Raw genomic sequence first — 20,292 nt, 5'->3', positions numbered from 1 at the left:
GATATGTCTTCCTTCCCTGCACAAGAAAGGTAAAACATAATAAAATGGAAAAATGTATTTAAGCTGATAGAGTAGCCATAATTAACTTTTTCTTGCAAACAGGATTTTAGGGCTATCTTATTTTACATAAAACAATGCTGGGGTGGAAAGAACACCTTTCAATATGTATTTATTTAGCACAAACAGAAATTACCATTTCCTATTGGGTATCATTTGTTTTGTGTTTGTTTTTTGAGATGGGATATCAATACATTGCCCAGGCTCGAGGACTCAAAAGATCCTTTAGCCTCAGTGCCTGAGTAGCTGGGACTACAGGGCATCAATTGTTGTTCCAAACAATTCACCAGTGTATCCCTTCTCCTCTTTTTAGACTGGACTTGCTGATAAATAGTCTTTGGCACATATCCAACTTTAGTAACCATAGTTTACAAATGTACATTTATTCCATATGTATTCCGTACAGTTTTCCAGTTACTTGATTAATAAATTCTGCTATCTAAGTTAACTTGCAATTAACTATCAGTTGATCTTAGAGGGAAAATTCTACCTATACAACTTCTTAACTTCTGTTAAATTCTATAAGCATGCTCTTTTATTCAGAGGTAGTTGCAGAATTCTGCTTCGGAATTATATAGTTGTTTAAATACATATCTGCAAAAATTTTCATTTATACCAAGATGCTGGTTTATATTTATATCTTTATCTTAGGAGGGGAAAATCATTTCTTTAGAGATTCATAGAGCAGTAAAAGAAAAATTGGGTAAAAAGGTATAAAAACTGTTGACTCTTATAGTTTCAGTTATTTTCCTTGAAGTTCTCTACTCCTCCCATGTATGATAAATCAAAACCAAGGTCTTATAATAGCAAAATTCAAACTAGGGCTAAATTCTAAAGTATAGCTTGATTTAATTCAAACACTTCTCCTAAGAGAAGCAATTTTCTTGAGTTCTCATGGGCAAGCAATTTTAGACAAATTTCAAACTGTATGGTTTTATCCAAGTTACCTGTCTCTAGGAAACCACATTTAGATGTATCCTATATCTACCAGTGAAAATATTTATCTTCAGGTTAGGTCACATGCCCCATAACTAGGCATATGTGGCCTAAAATCTGGTGTTTAATTATTCAGTGTGCACAGTATTTGAGTATAATGGAATTTTAAAAAAATTCAGTAATGCCCATTATGAATAACTTATCTAGACAGACTAAAAAATAACTAGTTAACTTTAAAACGACCACCTGTTTAATAACATATAAATATCTTGATAAGAATGAACCAATTTCTTGCCTGGAAGAGTAGAGAAATTTGGGGGGTAATTATAACAACATGGTGATAGGTTTTTCAAGGTACTTTCTAAAGTCAGAAAGCTACTGGGTTCCAATTGCTCCATCCATGACTCAATAATCACAGCTGAGTGTAACAGACACCAGGCTGACCACATCAAATCCTTGTTCATTGTCTGCTAGAACCAACTTATCCTCTGAGGCACCAATTGCCAAGATGCATGCTTGAGGTGGGTTAATAACAGCAGAGAAATTCTTACTCATAAACATTCCTAAATTGGTGATTGAAAAGTGCCACTATGGAACTCTCGTGGCTGTCATTTACCCTTTCTTTCTTTGGCTGCTAAAGAAACAACATCATTAACAATGGTTTCCAGTCATTTTATATGTGCATTAAACACAATAAGTGTGGTAAGTCCAGCAGCAGTCCTGACTGCCACACCGACAACATGGTATTATAACCATGTCCATCCCAGAAGAATTTGCTTCAGGAACTTTTAAACATGCCAAAGCTGAAGTTCTTATGATGAAGTTGACATAAATTTTGCATTTCCCTTCTAACATTTTATTAAGTTCTTTTCATACCAACAAAACTTCTCCCATATTTTTATCAATAGAAAGTTAATAATGAGAAATGGTTTGCTTCAATTGCGTAAACTACTGTGTGATAACTTGACCCAGGTTGCTGACGGGTATCTGTGAAGACACCTTTAGGATGGGATGCCATCCCTGGATTCCAGGGAGGCACAGCAGGTACTGGGGCAGGAGCAACTTTAGGCACCAAAGAGTTAATGACCTTGATGATTCTGCCATCTCATCCTGTTCCAACTTTTCTTTTTTGCCAGGAGACTAACAAACACCCTTTCCTTTAGTAAGAGCAGCTGGAAAACAGATTGAGGATGCAGGAGCTAAAGATTGGGAAGTTGGAGGAATAGTGACTCCCAGGGTTGGGTAGGTGGTGGTGCTCCTGGGTTTAAATAATTACTTCAGTTAGCCTATAATCAGCATATGCAGGAATCAGGATTTTTGCCCGTGCTTCAAAACCTATAGTGACCTTGTCACTTTCTTTTTCTGCCTTTAAGTCTCCTTCACTTAGCTTCTCACCCACTTTCCCCCTCATCTCTGATGGTCATGGTGGGAAAGCAGGCAGGAAGAAGTACCTGAGTGTGAGTGGGATATGAGCTACCAGAAGCCTGACCAGAAGTCACTGGGGCTGATTTTGGGGTAGGTGCCACTGAGGAATCCAATGTATAATTTTTATGGGCCTCAATATTGTCAGCCTTTCCAACTGTGATACAGATGATGGCTCCAACTGGAACATTTCTAACAGCAATGATCTTTGCCATTTAGCATCCCTCCAGGCTCTTAAATCCAAGTTACTTTATCAGTTTCAACTTCTACAATTAGATCACCCTCATTGATTTTGTCTCCTAAAGGGTTATAGTGCCTGCTTGCATTTTAGGGGAAAGAGAAGGCAATGGAACCTTCTGGTTCCATTACGGGGCTGAGGGATGAACTGTAAAGCTGCTGCCTGGCTATCTCAGAAGTTGCAGCAGTGATTCCATCAAGGGGCACCAGAGCTGGGGCTAGCAGCACAGTGCCAGGATCCTGTCACACCCTGTGGTGATGCTTTTGCAAGGAGAGAAGCAGGGCTATTCGTGGATCACTAGTTCCCCATCCACTGAGCCCCCGGGGCTGCACTCCGGGCAGTCATAGACAGACACGCCACTTAGTGCCATTGTCCCCTCACGCCCCCAAACCTATGCGGTCTCTGGAGTGAGCTCTTCAAGCAGGATTAACTTTAATAGCATCAATAAATCATTTTAATTATAATGTCTACTTTAAATTGAGAATATAAAGAGCTTTGGTGGGAATATAGGTCAAAATAACATAAAATTAACATCTCTACTAGAGGCTATAAACACTTAATTAGCAGTTGTTGATTACCACATGAATCCTAATAAAGATTACCAAAAGAAGGCATAGCACATTAGATGCTCCCTGAGCACTTTTGAAACAAGAAGGAACTAAAGTCACTAGTGTAAATGGACCTTCTACACCAAAAGTTCCTATGACCCACTTAAATGTTTATATTAAAGTTTTCATCGTTAAAACTAACTTTAGATATTCAGAAAGCAATAGGTCAACGTCCTTCAATCTATTCAAAGGAGTGACATTTTCCAAGTTAAAAATTATTTAAAACTGCTACAGTTACATAAATTATCTTAAAAATAGGACTTTTAGAAAGACAAATAAGGCTGGGGTCATATCTCAGTGATAGAGTACTGCCTTGCATGCGTGAGGCATTGGGTTCAATTCCCAGGACAGCATATAAATAAATAAAAATAAAAGTCCATCAACAACTATAAAAAATTAGAAAAAGAAAGGCAAATATCGTGTTTTCAATCAAATAGTTTGTTTCCTTTGAACTGTATCTTTTTAAAGTCAGTATTCTTTTCTATTCCAAATGCCACTGTCACTGCTAGTGACACAGATGGTGATACTGAAGATATAAAAGTGAGCAACAGGTGCATGAAAAGGTGCTCCATATCACAAGGAAATGCAAACCAAACCAAACCACCATGAGATACCACTTCACACCTCTTGGAATGGAAACCATCAAAAAGACAAGAGAGAGCAAGTGTTGGTGAAGAGATGGAGTAAAGGAAGTTTTGAACACCGTGGGTAGGACTGTAAATTGGTATAACCATTATGAAAAGTGGTATGAAAACTTTCCAAAAAATTAAAATAGAACAACTGTATGGCCCAGTACATGAATTTCCATATTTCCCAATGTCATTTATCTAAGAGACTACCCTTACACCATTAAACCATTTTAATATGTGTTTTGGTTTATTTCTGGGCTCTATTCTCTTCCCTAGGTCTGTTATTGCTCTGGTTACTACAGCTTTGTGAGATCATTTGCAATCGGGAATTGTGATTTCTCCAGCTTTGCTCTTCTTGCTTCAAATTACTTGAACTACTAGTACTCTTTTATGACTCCATACAAATGTTCTATTTTGGTGAAAGAATACCATAGAATTTTTGATAGATATTGTGTTGAATTTATATATTTGTATATTATTTTAATTCTTCCCTTCTGTGAACATGAGATACCTATCCAGTTGTTCTATCTTATTAATTTTCTTTCACGTCATATACAAATTTTCACCTCCTTGATTAAATTTATTCCCCAGTATTTTATTCTCTTTGATAAATGAGATTATTTTCTTGAGTTCTTTTTCACATAGGTCATTATTGGTGCAAAGAAATGCAACTAATTTTTGAATGTTGATATAATATGCTGAAACATTACTAAATTCATTTATGCTAACAGTTCTTCTTCTTATTATTATTAGTAGTAGTATTATTACTCTTAGTGGTACCAGAAACTGAACTCAGGGATGCTTAAACACTGAGCCACATCCACAACCCATTTTATTTTTATTTTGAAACAGGGTCTCTATAAGTTGCTTAGGGCCTCATTAAATTGCTGAAGCTGTCTTTGTACTTGTTATCCTTGTGCCTCAGCCTCCCTAGCTGCTGGGATTACAGGCATGCACTATCATGCCTGGTTCTAACAGATTTTACTTTTTGGTTTTTAGGGTTTTTTGCATATAGGGCTATGTCATATGCAAATGGGGATAATTTTTTTTCTTTTTTACTTGAATGCCTTTTATTTTTTATTTTTTAATTTTTTTCTTTTTCTTTTCTTTTCTTTTTTTTTTTTTTTTCCTGTCTGCATGCCCTTGCTAATAAGTCCTGTGATGAGAGTGAACATCCTTTCCTTGTACTGGATCTCAGAGGAAAATCTTTCAACTTTTTCTCATACTAATTATAATATCTGTGGAAGTTTTATAAATGGGCTTTATTGTCTTGAAATTTCCTTCCATATCTAAATTGTTGAGAGATTTTTATCATGAAACAATATTAAACTTTATCAAATGCTTTTTCTGGATCTATTGACATAATCACTTGATTTTAGCATTCATTCAGTTAATGTGATGTACTACATTGATTTGTGTATGTTTAACCAAATTTGCATCCCAGGAATAAATTTTACCCGAGTATGCTGTATAATCTTTTAAAAGTGCTGTTGAAAGTGGTTTGCTAACATTTATTAGAGAATTTTTGGACCTATATTCCTCAAAGATATTGATCTGTAGATTTCTTTTTCTTGAGTGGTTTTATCTGATTTTGGTATTGTAGTGGGGTCATGCTGGTATCAAAATAAATGTGGGGTGGGAAGAGTTAGTGTTAGGTTTAGAGTTAGGTTTAGGGAGGGGGGCAAGAATGGAGGAAGGAAGGACTGTATAGAGGGAAAAGAGGGGTGGGAGGGGTGGGGGGAAGGGAAAAAAATAACAGAATGAATCAAACATTACCCTATGTAAATTTATGATTACACAAATGGTATGCCTTTACGCCATGTACAAATAGAGAAACAACATGTATCCCATTTGTGTATAATAATAAAAAATAAATAAATAAATAAATAAATTTGTTTCAATATTTTGGAAGAGTTTAAAAAGGAATGGTATTAAATTTCTTTGAAAGTGCTGGAAATCAGCTATGAAGCTGTTTGATGCTGGACTTTTCATTGTTGGGGTGTTTTCAGTTACTACTTTAATCTCTTTAATGATTAGTATCTGTTCAGACTTTCTATTTTTTCATGATTCAACTGTAGTAGTAGTCTGTATATTTTCAGAATTTAGTCATATTTTCTGGGTTATTCAACTTTGGCATCTTATTATTTATTTACTTTCATAGGATCCTTTTAATCTTTTAAGCATCTATTACAATACCTTCACTTTTTGTCTTTCATTTGAATCTTGTCTCTTCTTAGTCCATCTAAAAGTTTGTTGCATTTTTTTAAACAACAACTTTTGGTTTGGTTGATATTTCTATAGATGTTTAAAATTCTCTAGTTGATTTACTTCTGCTCTTATCTTTATTTACTTCCTTCTGCTGACTCTGATTTGTTCTTCTTTTTCTAGGTCGCTGAGATCCCCAAGGTTGTTTATTTGAGATACTGCTTTTTAATGTAGGCGTTCATTGCTGTAAATATTCTTAGAATTGCTTCTGATGCATCACATCGGCTTTGGTGTATTGTGTTTCCACTTTTATTAGTCTCAAGATATTTTATAACTTCCTTTAAATTTCCCCTTTGATCCATTGCTTGTTCATTAGTATATTGTTTAATTTCCACACAAGACTATGAATTTTCTGGTATTCCTCTTGATTTTTACTTCTCATTTCACACCAATGTGTTCAGAAAAGATAAACCTGACATGATTTCAGCCTTCCTAAACCTGTTAAGACTTGTTTCATGTCCTAACATAGGTTCTGTCCTGGAGTGTTCTGTGTGCACTGGAGAAGAATGTGTATTCTGCTGCTGTTGAATAGAATGGTCATAGAGTCTGGTAGGTCCATTGGCTTTAAAATGTAGATCATGTCCAATGTGTCCTTATTGATTTTCTTTGTGGATAATCTATTCATTGTTAAAAGTGAAGTATTGAAGTTCCTTGCTACTATTTTATCTTCTGATCTGTTAATAGTTGCTTTCTATATTTAGGTGCTCAATATTGGGTTTACAGTCATTATACCTTCTTGATCACCTGGCCCCTTTATCATAATGATCTTCTTTTTTACAGTTTTTTGACCTACACTCCATTTTATCTGATATAGGCATAGCTATTCCTGCTCTCTTTAGCATTCTACTTTCAAGTAATATTTTTTCTATCCCTTCACTTTCAGCCTATATATATATATATATATGTATATATATATATATATCCCTAAACACAAATTGTGTCTCTTGTAGACAGTACACAGTCAGATCTTATTTTTTAATTATTTTTTATCCATTCAGCCCCTCTGTGTCTTCTGATAGGAGAATTTAGTCCTTTTATGTTGAAGGTGCCTAATTGTCCCTGTAAAGTGTGCTTTAGAAAAACAAAGTGATTCTTTCTACATGCTACCAAATCTCTCTTGTTCTGAGGGCACTCTTTTGGCAAACAAGTTTTTACAAACTTACCTTATAAACTCATAAAAATCTCATAACTATAACATTGACACTATAAAGGTAAAATTATCATCATCATCATTAATTATTGTTATTCACATATGGGAGAATTAAACTTCTAGAAGGGAAAATTTCATAGTGAATTAGTAAGAATCAGGAAAACATCAATACTAATACAACTTGCTGTTTCTAAGACTTCAGGGTACTTATGGAGTTGAAGGAGTCTCTGGAAAGTTGTGTCAAAGAGTCAGTCATTAGCACCTATATAAAGTCAAATAAGTGCTTTGGGCTTTGGGCTTTGGGGTGTGGAGGTAAAGGAGGTCGTTGCTTTAGGGGAAAACATTTAGATTCTAAAAGATCATTTCTTAAATAAGATCTCTTCAAGATGAAATTACTGTTATATTGAGGTCTGTGCCTCTTCTGGGATCGGAGGAAGTAGTCCATTACAGCATGAAGACATTGTTAGGTGGAGCTATACGAATCCTGATGCAATAATATTATGAAAGAAGTACCTATCAAAAATGCAAAATAGTGGCAAGTAATCCTACAAAATAGTGTTTGGCAATGATTCTAAATGTTATTCAGCAAGAGTGTCATTTTTAACTATTTTTTTTTCAAATCCTAAAAAGAGAAAGTTAAACTTTTTAACTCTTTTTTTTTTTTTTTTAAGTATTCAATGACACACACTGCTAGGTACTGTGTATGTGCTTATATTTGGATTATCCAGTGAGTGAATTCTTTTTTAATAAGAAATTCTTTACTTTGGAAATTGACCCAGTGTCAAAATTATGCCGGGTAACTACAAAACCAGCACAGGAAACACAATATTAAAGGAAGCTATCAATAACACCGACACTTAATGGGGAAAGATTTGTCATGCTTCCATTTCCTATGACTCCAACCCATTATTACTCTTGGTGTCATTTTTTTCTAATTATCATGGAACAGAGACTTCTACATTGACAAATGCCCTCCTCCCACTGAAAATTTGAAGATAAGAGAAACAAAGTAGCTATTTAGTTTCAAATAATTTAGCATCTATTGGATGAGGACAGAGTGTCTTTTAGGCTAAATCAGTGTCATTGAGTGTTATTAAAACTCTACAGTAATAATATAATAGCATATGATCCAGAGAAAACACAAAAGAGCAGTTCATAGAGAAGCAAATCTTATGAGGCTGTTTCCATAATATAGGAAAAAGGAAAAGTGAAAGAACAAAAGACAGATTGAATCAGACCTGGTTGGTGTGTGTGTGTGTGTGTGTGTGTGTGTGTGTGTAAACACTCATACACATCTACTGATTGTGGGGTCAGTTTGAGCACAGGTATCCTACTTTAGAACAAGGAAAGCAGATGCCTTTAAGATGTTAAAATACTTAACATGTTCTATAAATTAGAGTAGAATCTAAAAAGAAATAAGCTACTTAAGTGATTTCCATGAATTATAAACTAACAACTATATCATTGGCCAGTCTTGTGAATTTTGTTTATAGGAGTTGATAATTTACTGCTTGTGAAGTCCAAAGCAGTAACTCATGCATTTATTAATAATCTTGGAGGATGCTTTTATAAATATATCTATCCATATTCTTGGTCAATATGTTTTTATTTTACTTTTAAAAACTAAACTCTAAGAATAGTATAATTTTTTCAAAAGTCAAAATATAGATAAAATATATTTTTCAGTGAGTTTGAATAAATTATGTTTACAAAACAGCACACAGAATTTATGGTTGTTGTGCAAATAAATGTGGGTTTAAAAGCTTCCTGGATTCAGTTGTGGATCAGTCTTTCCACATTTTACTTCTAATTAATTTAGCATGCTTTTCTTTTTCCTTTAACAGGTGTTTCCCCACCACCCCAGCACATTCCAATGGAAATTTAGGTAGAATCATAACTGAGAACAATTCCCAATTGCTCCAACTTCCTACTAAAGAGAAAAAAGAAACATTTGCTACTCTGTTTTACAAAATAAATTTATTCTCCAGACCCATTTATGAGGGCTATAATTTCATTCAGGCTTCTGACATAAATTTATTTCAACCAGATTTGAAATGTCATTTCTCTGTATAACATCTTCAGGTGTTGATTACAAAATGCATCTGAATAGAGAGAAAAATCAAATGGATCTCAGTTGAACCAGTTACTTCATGGCACAGCATTTAAATAGAAGCTTTTAAATAGAAAATTTTATAATGATTGATACTCTGTTTAGTAGAGAAGTTAAGTTTCAGTCTCTTGAAAAACTTCTGCACAGCAAAGTGCACAGTCAACAGAGGAAAGAGACAACGTACAGAATGGGAGAAAAAAATTGACGTCTTCATCAGACAGAGAGTTAATGTCCACAACACAAGATTTTGTCAAAAAATTAACATAAAAGACAAATAATGCAGTTAAAAAATGAATAAATGCTTCTCAAAATAAGAAATACAAATCCCCCCCCCCAGAAAACATGGAAAAAATGCTCAATATCATTTGCCATCAGAGAAATGCCAGTCAAAGCTACCATGAGATTAAAATCTCATCTCAGTTAGAATGGCTATTATCAACAAAATCAACATCAAGAACAAAAATTAGTGCTGGTGATAATGTGGAGAAAAACTTATATTGTGTTGGTGGGAAAGTAAACTAGTATAACCATTATAAAAAACAGTATGGAGGGTCTGCAAATAACTAAAAATAGATCTACCATAGAATGTAGTTGTCCCACCGTATGTATATATCCAAAGGAAATGAACTCAGCCTACTAAAGAAGTATCTGTGTGGCCATGTTTATTTTAGCACTATTCACAATACCTAAGATATGGTATCAAGCTAGGTGTCCATCAATAGATGAATGGATAACAAAAATGTCATATATGTTCATAATGGAGTATCATTTGGCCTTGAAGAAAAATGAAATCTTGTCATTTGCAGCAAAATGGATGGAACTAAAGGTCATTAAGTGAAAAGAACCTGAAACAGAAAGACTAGTACCACATGTTCTCTCCTCTATGTGGAAGTTTAAAAAGTCAACCTAAAAGTAGAATAGTGATTACTAGAGATTTGGAAAGGTTTTGGAGGGTGGAAGGTAAGTGCATAAAGGGAGATTGAGTTTGGTTAGTACTTTCTGTATGCAAGTATGGAAATATCACACTAAATCCCATTAACATGTACCATCAATATGTATTAATAAAAATGATAAAACACACAGAAAGATGCTGCACATCTCTAAGGAATAAATGCTAAAACAGCCCTTAGCTCTAGTCCATCTTTTTTGCCAACAAGAATACTCAAAGGTGCAGAAAGGCAATGGAAGATTTAATGTATCTAGCAATATTGTGGATTATTGGTAACAGAAGACACATAGGGGATAATCACTGTACTTTTAAGCTGTCTGTGAAAGCTGTCATGTGAGGGAGAAATAAAAAATAGTGAGGCAAGTAAAATGAATTCTCATGCACTCTTCACTTGGATTCAATTTATATATTGTTACAAGGGCATGATGGCATATGCCTGTCATCCCAGTGACTAGAGAGGTTGAGGTAGGAGGATCACAGCCTTGAGGCCAGCCTCTGTAACTTAGGTCCTAAGCAATTTAGCAAGGCCCTGTCTCAAAATAAAAAATAAAAAGGTTTGGGGATGTGGCTCAGTGATGAAGTGCCTGTGGGTTCAATTCCCAGTACAAAAAAAAAAAAAAAATTAATGTATTGTTGCAATTTCTTTTTCTTTCTTTCTCTCCACACACACACATACTCTCTCTCTCACACACACACACATTTCTCCTCTTCCTCCTTCATATTTTCACTGAAAATTTTGCAAGTTACAGATATCAAGATACACTGTACCTATATAATTTAGTATATTTGAGAAAGATATTTGAGATACGTTCCTGTCGTACAACTACCAAACTTAGAAAATTGACAATTCTCATGATATTGTTTAATAGGTAGTTCATACTTCAATTTCAATTTTTTAAACAATGTCTTTCACGACAATATTTTAACATTTTTTCCTGTTTCAGGATTCAGTCTGGGATCATACTTTTCATTCTGTTGTCATGTTTCTTTAGTTTACTTTAATCCACAAAATTTTCTCAGCTATGCTTTGTGTTAGTTATCCATTACCACATAACACATTATCCTAAAACTTAGTGGTTTAAAATAACATTTTCATACAAATTTCTGTGGATTAGGAATCTGGACAGGTCTTAGTTTAGTTCTGTGTTCCAGGATCTCTCACAGGTTTTAGTCAAGGTGTCAGCTGAACTGGAGTCATTCCAAAGCCCAACTTGGGAGGAAATCCTAATGCATTTGTTGGCAAAATTTATGGACCATTGGATCTAAAGTCTCAGACTCCTGAAGGCTGTTGTCCTGAGGCCTCCCTTAAGTCTATTCCGTGTGGTAGGCTCACATCATTGCAGCCAGCTTCACCAGAACAACTGAGAAGGCAAGACAGGAGCGAGTAAACAGGATGTAAGTTACAGTACTTTGGAGCCTAATCATATAAATAACGTCCCACCACTTTTGGAAAATTCTACTCATTAAAACAAGGCATTAGATTCACACAGGGTGTAAATACCCCGAGGGAACTACTCTTTTATTACTTGGACATTTTTAAAAACCATAGACAAGTTGTTTTATAGCATGTCCTCCAGTTTGGAAATATCTGGTTGTTGTATCATGATTATATTTAGGTTTTACAGTTTCGGTAGTGATAAACATATGAATGTGTATATTTTTTCAATGAGTCTATTGGAAGATATCAGTGAGCTTCATTAATTATTTATGGCTTACATTTCATCACCCCATATATTTTTTTCCATTGTATATGTTCATAGAGTACTGTGCTGTTACTGCTTCTGTTCTTTGCAATGGGTAAGTAACCTGTTGGGGGATGGGGAATGCTGTGCTGTGCAAATATGACTCTCTCATTAACTTTCAACCAGCGATATTAGCATCTGATATGGGTTGAATTGTGTCCTCCCCAAATCATTATGTTAAAGTCCCCACCCTTCATAAGTCAGAATGTGACTTTATTTAAACATAGTACCCTTAAAAAGGCAATCCAGTTAAAATGAGGCCATTAGGGTGGCCAGTCTAACTGGTATCCTTGTAAGAAGAAGTTAGGACACACAGCAAGACACAATGGTTGCCTATATACATGAGAAAAGCCATCTGAGGATGTGGAAAGGGAAGATGACCAGACACAAGCCAAAAAGAGAGGTCTAAGAGAAACAAACTACTGACTCCTTGGTTTTGGAAATTTAGTGTCCACATTTGTGAAAAACATATTTTCATGTGTGCTTTAAGTCACTAGATTTATGTTACTTTGTTACAGCAGCCTTGGCAAAATAACAGCCTCTCAAATGACGTCTATTATAAGAATCTATTTTAGCAAGGTGGTTACAAATTGGTGAATTAAAACTCATTAATTAGTTCAAAATTTATTATCCTTTCATCCTTTCTCCTTAATTTAAAAAAAAAAACTTTTTATTTTCAGGCATAAGTGTGAATTGATGGTCACCATAAAAACATTTGATGTGTAATTATTTATTCCTCTTATCATTTATTTTGTCTCAAAATTTTTTTTTTCTGACTAGTCCAATACAACTCCTTCAAGCCAGATTCCATTTCTTTTAACAGAGACTCCTCATTTTTTGAGCACTCATTGACTTTCTTTTTAAAAAAAAAATTTTTTTTCTTACTTGTTAATGGACCTTTATTTTATTTATTTATTTATATATGTGGTGCTGAGAACTGAACCCATTGCCTCACACATGCTAGGCAAGCACTCTATCACTCAGCCCCAAGGCCAGCCCTCACTGACTTTCTTATTCAACTAGATGTTCTCAAGTTGATTTATAATTTTTCTATCCAGTTTTGTTTTCATACTTTATTAGAGGATCATTTAGTGTGGAATTTTATTTAGAAATCAAAATTGGGTACCAGGGCCGGGTGTACTCGCTGCCTTTTGTCCCCTAGGAAGGAGATTTTATCCTTGGTCAACAACACAGAAAATGCTGACAGACCTGTTTCTGTAATAGAAAAGGAAGAGGGCTTGTAAGCCTATTAATAGAACTTTGGAAAATGTGAGAACTTGTTTTTCAAATCCTATGGTAAACAGACAACAAAACATTTTCTACTTTATTGTTTGGTATGAGAAGAAATTAAGGAGGTGGTTGGTGGCTGAGGAGGTTCCAAGGCAGTTGTGTAAATGGTGACCTACTTGTTGGTAATTTGCTTGTGTCAGGTGGGACTTCCTCAGCTATCTGGCAGGAAGTTTCAAGTTTGACCCACTATAAAAACCAGGACTTGGGCAGTCCTAGGCTGGCAGAAGATTTCAACTCCTTTCAGACAACAGGTACAGAAATGTAAACACCACATGAGTGTGCATGGGAATGGGGGTTGGGGACCGCTCTGGTCAATATAAGGCAAATTATTAGAACTTTAACTTCTTCTCTTGGGAGATGATGAGAAGGGATATGTCAGGCTTGTTAAAAGAAGAATGGCAAAAGCTGTCTTTATATGGTGTAGACCCTGTGAAGTCTATAAGCCACCCTAAACTCAGTCAGAAATGCAATAACAGGTTTCAGAATTTTGCAGTGGATCCTAGCGGCTGCAAGAAAGCTTTGGCTTTCTTGGGGGAAAAGTTATTGAGATATAACAACTCCTGTGGCAATCATACAAAAAGCATTGACTATTTTTGAGCTCTACCTTCCCTGAACTGAATTGATAAGATGAAGACGACTCTTGAAGAATGAGAAACCAACCCAAAGAAATTCAGAAAAATTCTTGCAGCTAGACCCACAACCCTGGAGAAAAATCCACTAACCCTTTGTGTTTAAACCAGATGAAAAGAAACTATCATAACTATAGTCAGTGAATTCTCCATATTAACGCATACTCTTTTTTAAACAGTTTCCATTGTGTATTTCAAGTTCAAAAAAGGTGAAGGGTGAAAATCCTGCATGCTTAGATGGAGGCAGTATAGCTGTGATTGCTGGGTAAAGAGGGTCTCAAAACTGGAATTGATGGCATCAATAATAAAGCTTTGGGTGGACAGAAGTATGGAAATTCATTTGTTTGAGTTTAAAGTTGCTATGTGTCACAAAATGAAAAGTGAGCGTGGCACATGCCTGTAATACCAGTGGCTTGGAAGGCTGAGAGAGGAGGATTACAAGTTCAAAGCCAGCCTCAGCAACCTAGCAGAGACCCTGTCTCAAAATAAAAAATGAAAAAGAGCAGGAGATGTGGCTTAGTGACTAAGTGTCTCTGGGTTCAATTGCTGGTGCCAAAAAAATAAAAAATAAAAAAAAATAAATTGAATATAGTGAATGTACTTTGCTTCTTGGTAGATAGTAGCTTTCTTCATACTCACATCTGCATTAAAGTTCAGTTATTTTAAAACGAAAAATGTTTAGAAGTAAGACCAAGTTGTCTGTCCCCAAGGTGGACTAAGTTTAAATCAACAATTAAAATGTACTGGGAACATCAGGACAAGGAGAAACTTGAACTTTCATGACTGTTTGATGCAGGCCCCATAAGTCAATATTTTACCAGGGCCTTCTCTATAGTGGGAGGGGTTGTTCATATTGACTTAATGGGAGTTTGATAAAGTTTATAATGTGGAAGGGTAGCAAGGTGACCTTGTGGACATGTCCCTTTGGACCATTTTGCTGTTGCTTTTACATCTGAATGTAATTCAGGAATTGATATTTAGATACTTTTATTTTTGTCATCCCGTAAGTTCCAAAGTGGACTTCCCCAATTGAACAGGGTCACATGTATAGAAGTGTTGTGATTTTTTTGGACCTTGCAATCTAATAAAACTAGTTTGATTCATAAGCATCTGTAAATAATTATGTTGTCAACTGGTGGCTCAGGCAAAGGAAGCAACCTCTACTTGAAGGTACACCTTGAGATTTTGGACTTGTCAACTTTCTAACATGCCTATCAGATACACTCATTTTGAAAAGCAGCTATTAAGTTGACACAGAATCCATGTCCTCATTACCCTTTCAATGAAATTGCCCAGTAGGATGTGTTCACCTAAAATACAATCAATAACATGGTAAGAAGGGCTCAAAGAAACCTTGCTTATTACATGGAAGTAGCATATCCAAGAACGGCTGGCTTGGTCCTGGAGCCATCTTGGCTTTACAGTATTCTTGGGGGAAAGTTTATCTCACATGCAATGCCTCAAGCAAAGCCACTGACTAAATAGGGCCTTCAGTCCACAGAGGTTCTCTAAATGCCTAGACCTGGTTCACCAATAGTTCAGTTAGGCTGACATTCAATGTTGTCTTCTGGCTGCTACAATTATTCAGCCTAAGTACCAGTCGTAGAGAACCAAAATTGGATGTGGTTGTTCCACTCCGTGGGTAGCAATTTAAGGTCATTCTCATAGTTCTGGCTAATACTTTGCTGAAGGAACCTTGTTACATTTGATTCTGTTACTAATGGTCTAGCTGGTTAGTCTTTTCGCTTGAAAAACCACGATTTGTAAATTTAAATTGCTCCTCTCTGAGGCCATGAACTGTGGAAACAATGTGATTGAACTACCTGGGTGTCTTTTGTAAATGATCATGATGAGGGTCCAGTTTTTGATACAAACTGCAACTGGCTGTGGACTAAGCTTTCCCTGCCCACAATGCTACCTGGAGTCATCACTGCATTGGACATGGCCCCACATCCCCCTTCATAGACTGAGTACTTTACAGGACTCAATATTTCCAACTCAGAGGACATTCATGATGCCAGATATGTTGTTTCTGCAAAAGTTGATCCATTTGGTTCATGGTCAGAGAGGCCACATTGTAGGAGGAGCAAGCCATTGCATTCCACTGGACAACTGACTGACATTGAACTAGTGACACACTTGGAGTCACTGGGATGGATCACTCTTGTTACTTTTTCTAGTTGGTGTGTTGCTATTTTAGCTTGATCAGCTGATTCCAGCCCAATAGGTATGACCCTTGACACTAATTAGTGCCATGTTTTCAGATTCTTGATACTTAAGCAAGTCTGACAGTGGTAAGACTTATTGCAAAGGGCACTCAAGAAATGGGCTGATACTTGAGAGGACTCAGGTATAGTCATGCTTCCTACCGTCCATTCACAGGCATCTGGTATTGCTGAGTGTTGAAATAGCCTCCTCACATTTTGGTTTAAAAACATTTCTGACTTCATCTTTCTCACCTCCATGTGGTCTAAACAATTTAACAAGGCAGTTTGATCATTAAATATGGCTGTTTCTCAGAAAAGGATAATCCTTTGGTTGCTTCCTATTTTAAATACTCTGAATTGCGCCCTCTCAATTCTTGGAAGTGATGTTTCATTCTTCCTTCTGCCAAAGATTCTTTGTTTGACTAAACTTTAAAAAAAACTTCTGAACCTCCTCTAGAACTATTTACGTGCTCCTTTATGAAGTTCACATTTAGCAAGAACCCTGCTAAATCTTTTTAGCAAAATGAGCACTCTTAATATCTTATCACCCTTGGTATGTGATCAGATTTCTCATTCTCCATCATTCCCCAGGTGAGGTCTGATCACTCTGGGCTGCCTTTTGCAAGTTTCCTGTTAGGTCAGTTTAGTCAGGATCCCTTTGTCCCTGAGTTTCTTAATTATTTTCCATCTACCAACCCTCCACCCTAAATCTTGGCTATAAATTCCCACTTTTCCATGCTACATTCAGAGTTAAGCTCAACTCTCTCGCCCACTGCAAAATCCCACTGGAGTGGTGTCGATTATGATGGGCCTGAATAGAGTCTGCCTTGTTATCCTTCAACAAAAGTCATTAAGTAATTTTTTTCTTTAATATCATTAACAGAAGCTCAGGCTATAGTCCCTCAGCCAAAAGAGGGGCTAAGTCGTGGTTCAGAGTTGCATCCTTTTTATGACATTGGCTCAAATGATAATGATAATTACTACTTTCCAATACGCTCCTTTCAGAATGCCTCTAAGGAACCAACAAAGGCCAAAATGGGTGGCAAAATAAGTTTTCATAAGTTTTATAATAATGATTTTGTCCTTTCATTGGACCTTGCTAGATGACAAGTCTGGGTATGAAATTAGTGTTATAGAAACTGCAAAGTGACTCACAAATTTTGTGACAGTGGGCATGAAATAATAACCCAGGTATCTGTAAAAGGAACACAGTAAACCCCTAAAAAGTTTACTTTTTTTTTTTTAGGACTCAACCCTGGTGTGTTCCTCATGAAGGAAATGTCATGATATGGCTCTTTCAAGCTGTTGCAAGCACCATAAATTCAGTTGGAAACGGTGATGAGAAATTTGGCTATTACTTTAAGTGAAGTGATATTTTATGGGTCCCTTGTTGTGCCTATTACAGTGAGTGAGAAGATTCAAACACAGTACAGGACACACTGTGTGGTTCCATGTATGTGAAGTTCATGAACAAGTAAAACTAATCTATAAAGTTAGAAGCTAGAATAATAGCTCTATACCATAGATAGAGGCCATGTGGTCTGGGAAGATGAATGAGGAAATTCTCTGAGGTAATGGAAATTTTGGTGTGCACATATTTGTTGTGATTAAATGCAAAATTTGGATATCTGTGTGTTTTAAAGTTGTAAATTTTAATATATAGAAGTTACTCCTAATTTAAAAAAAATTCTAAGAGAAATTACTTTTATTTTTCCTTCTGCCACCTAGTGCCATAGGTGAGAAGATCAATTTTTCTTACTCTTGTTTATGCTATGTGTTTGCTTTCTATTTACCCTTATATTCTGTAGAGTCCTTTGAAGTCCCCATTTTAGCTGAGGAATGTCAATCTGGGAGTGTTCTGAACTTCATCTGTCCCAGATTATATGTAGTCACCAAAGTGTTTTCTTCAAACTTTGGCACATACCTTCAGAATAAAGTCCAGCTGTACACCCCTGCATTTCTTAGGGCTCCTGTTTTATTTATTTTGTTCATTACATCCTTATTTTCATGTCACTTTGAAATGAGTTTTAAAATTTGTGTGTATGTGAATTGTTGTACATTTCAAATACATTTTACCTAATATTACTACAGTTTTAGTGAAGAAGGTAACTCTGGCTACATGAACCACTATACACTGTTGAGAAACAGTGACTCTGTTAGTTGTACTTGCCCTTGTGAGCTTTAGACTTTTCATGCAGTCTCATTCTAAGTTGGAAGTTTTGGTTTTTGTTTGTCCCTTAATTGCTACAGGTATTGAGTCCAGTGTAGTTGCTTTGCAGATGGCCTCCTGTCTTGTTCTCCAACACAGAACAAGTTATGAGATTCACAATTAGGTGCCACTCTCCTGTGATGAAACCATTCACTCAGAGAGTTCCTGCAGGGTTGGCCTAGCTCCTGTGTGAAAGATTGTTGTCTTTATCTCACCAACTCAGATACAGAATTTACCCAAGAGCTAACAATGGCAGAGGTCACAGCTTTTTAAACTTCTCTCATAATTTGGAGAAACCAGTCCTGGCTTCTGATTTAATATAATAAACAAGGCTTATGCCACCTGATGTTCATCCATATATACCCTGCTGTCTATGAAATCAATAGCCTCACTGTGTTACTGGTACTGGTTTAGTAGTTATTGCCTGCATCTACTTCCTTAACAAGACCTCTAAGGCCCAAGAAATAAAACCAAGGATTAATAAAAGGAATGGCATCAAATTAAAAACTTCTGCATGGCTAAGTAAATAATGTAACTGAGCATGAAGAGAAATTCTACAGAATGGGAGAAAATCTTTGCCAATTACTTTCCCAATGGGATTAATACTGAGAATATATAAGTAACCCAATAAATTTAACACACACACACACACACACACACACACACACACACAAATAAACCTCAAATAATCCAATGAATAAAGGACAAAAAACAAACAAACAAACAAAAACCCAAACAGACATTTCTCAAAGGAAGAAATATAAATGGCTAATAAATGTGTAAAAAATTGTTCAACATCCCTAGAAATCAGGGAAATGCAAATCAAAACTACAATGAGATTTCATCTCACTCCATTCAGAGAGGCACCCATCAAAAATACAAATAATAATAAATGCTGGTGAGGATGTGGGGAAAAAGGTATACTCATACATTGTTGGTAAGACTGAAAATTAGTACAACCACTCTGGAAAGCAGAATGGAGATTCCTTCAGGGACTAAGAATGGAATTACCCCATGACTCAGGTATCCCATTCCTTAGTGTTTATCCAAAAGAACTAAAATCAGCATACCATAGTGATACATGCATACAAAAGTTTATAGCAATGCAATTCACAATAGCTGAGTTATGGAACCAACCCAGGTGCCTGTCAAGAGATGAATGGATAAAGCAAATATGGTCTATATGAAAATGAAATTTTACTCAGCCATAAAGAAGAATGAAATTATGTCATTTGCTGGTAAACAGATATAACTGGAGAACATCATTCCAAGTGAAATAAGCTACGTTCAGAAAGTCAAGGGTCAAATAATTTCTTTCATTTGTGTAAGCTAGAGATAAATAAGGAACTATAAAAAGGGGAGAGGGATCCACAAAAATAGAAGCAAGAACAGTGCTGTAGAGGAAGTGCCCTTAACCAAGAAGAGGTAGGAAGGAGAGATGAGAAAGGGAAGGACTGTGTAATGAAATTGACCAAATTATGCTATGTGAATGTATGAATATATCAGAATGAATTTCATTTTTATGTATATTGACAATGCACCAATTAAAAATCAATAAATAAGTAAAAGGAAGACCAATAGAGTAGAGGAAAAGAAACAAGGGGAGGGAGGCAGGGAGAGAAAGTGATAGTACTAGGGTTGAAATGGAGCAAATTATATTAATGCATGTATGCATATTTCAAAATGAACCCTACTGTTATGTATAACTATAATTCACTAATATAAACATTTTTTAAAAAGAAGTCATTGCCTGCAGTTTATGGTTGCCACTGTTAATTTTTGTTTTTGTGAAATATAAACATGGTTCTGTCTTCAATTTTATTTTTGAATTTTTAAAATCTACCATTGCAA

General features: G+C 35.7%; 1 pseudogene; it reads right to left on the bottom strand.

The window, feature by feature from the left end:
- Positions 1-1,317: 1,317 nt before the first annotated feature.
- LOC124993631 (dihydrolipoyllysine-residue acetyltransferase component of pyruvate dehydrogenase complex, mitochondrial-like) overlaps positions 1,318-20,292 on the bottom strand; it is a 124,578-nt pseudogene continuing 105,603 nt past the window's right edge.

Source organism: Sciurus carolinensis, chromosome 9 (assembly GCF_902686445.1).
Source record: "Sciurus carolinensis chromosome 9, mSciCar1.2, whole genome shotgun sequence".
Classification (NCBI taxonomy): domain Eukaryota; kingdom Metazoa; phylum Chordata; class Mammalia; order Rodentia; family Sciuridae; genus Sciurus; species Sciurus carolinensis.
The sequence above is the reverse complement of the archived record's forward strand: the minus strand, read 5'-3'. Positions and strand labels throughout refer to the sequence as shown.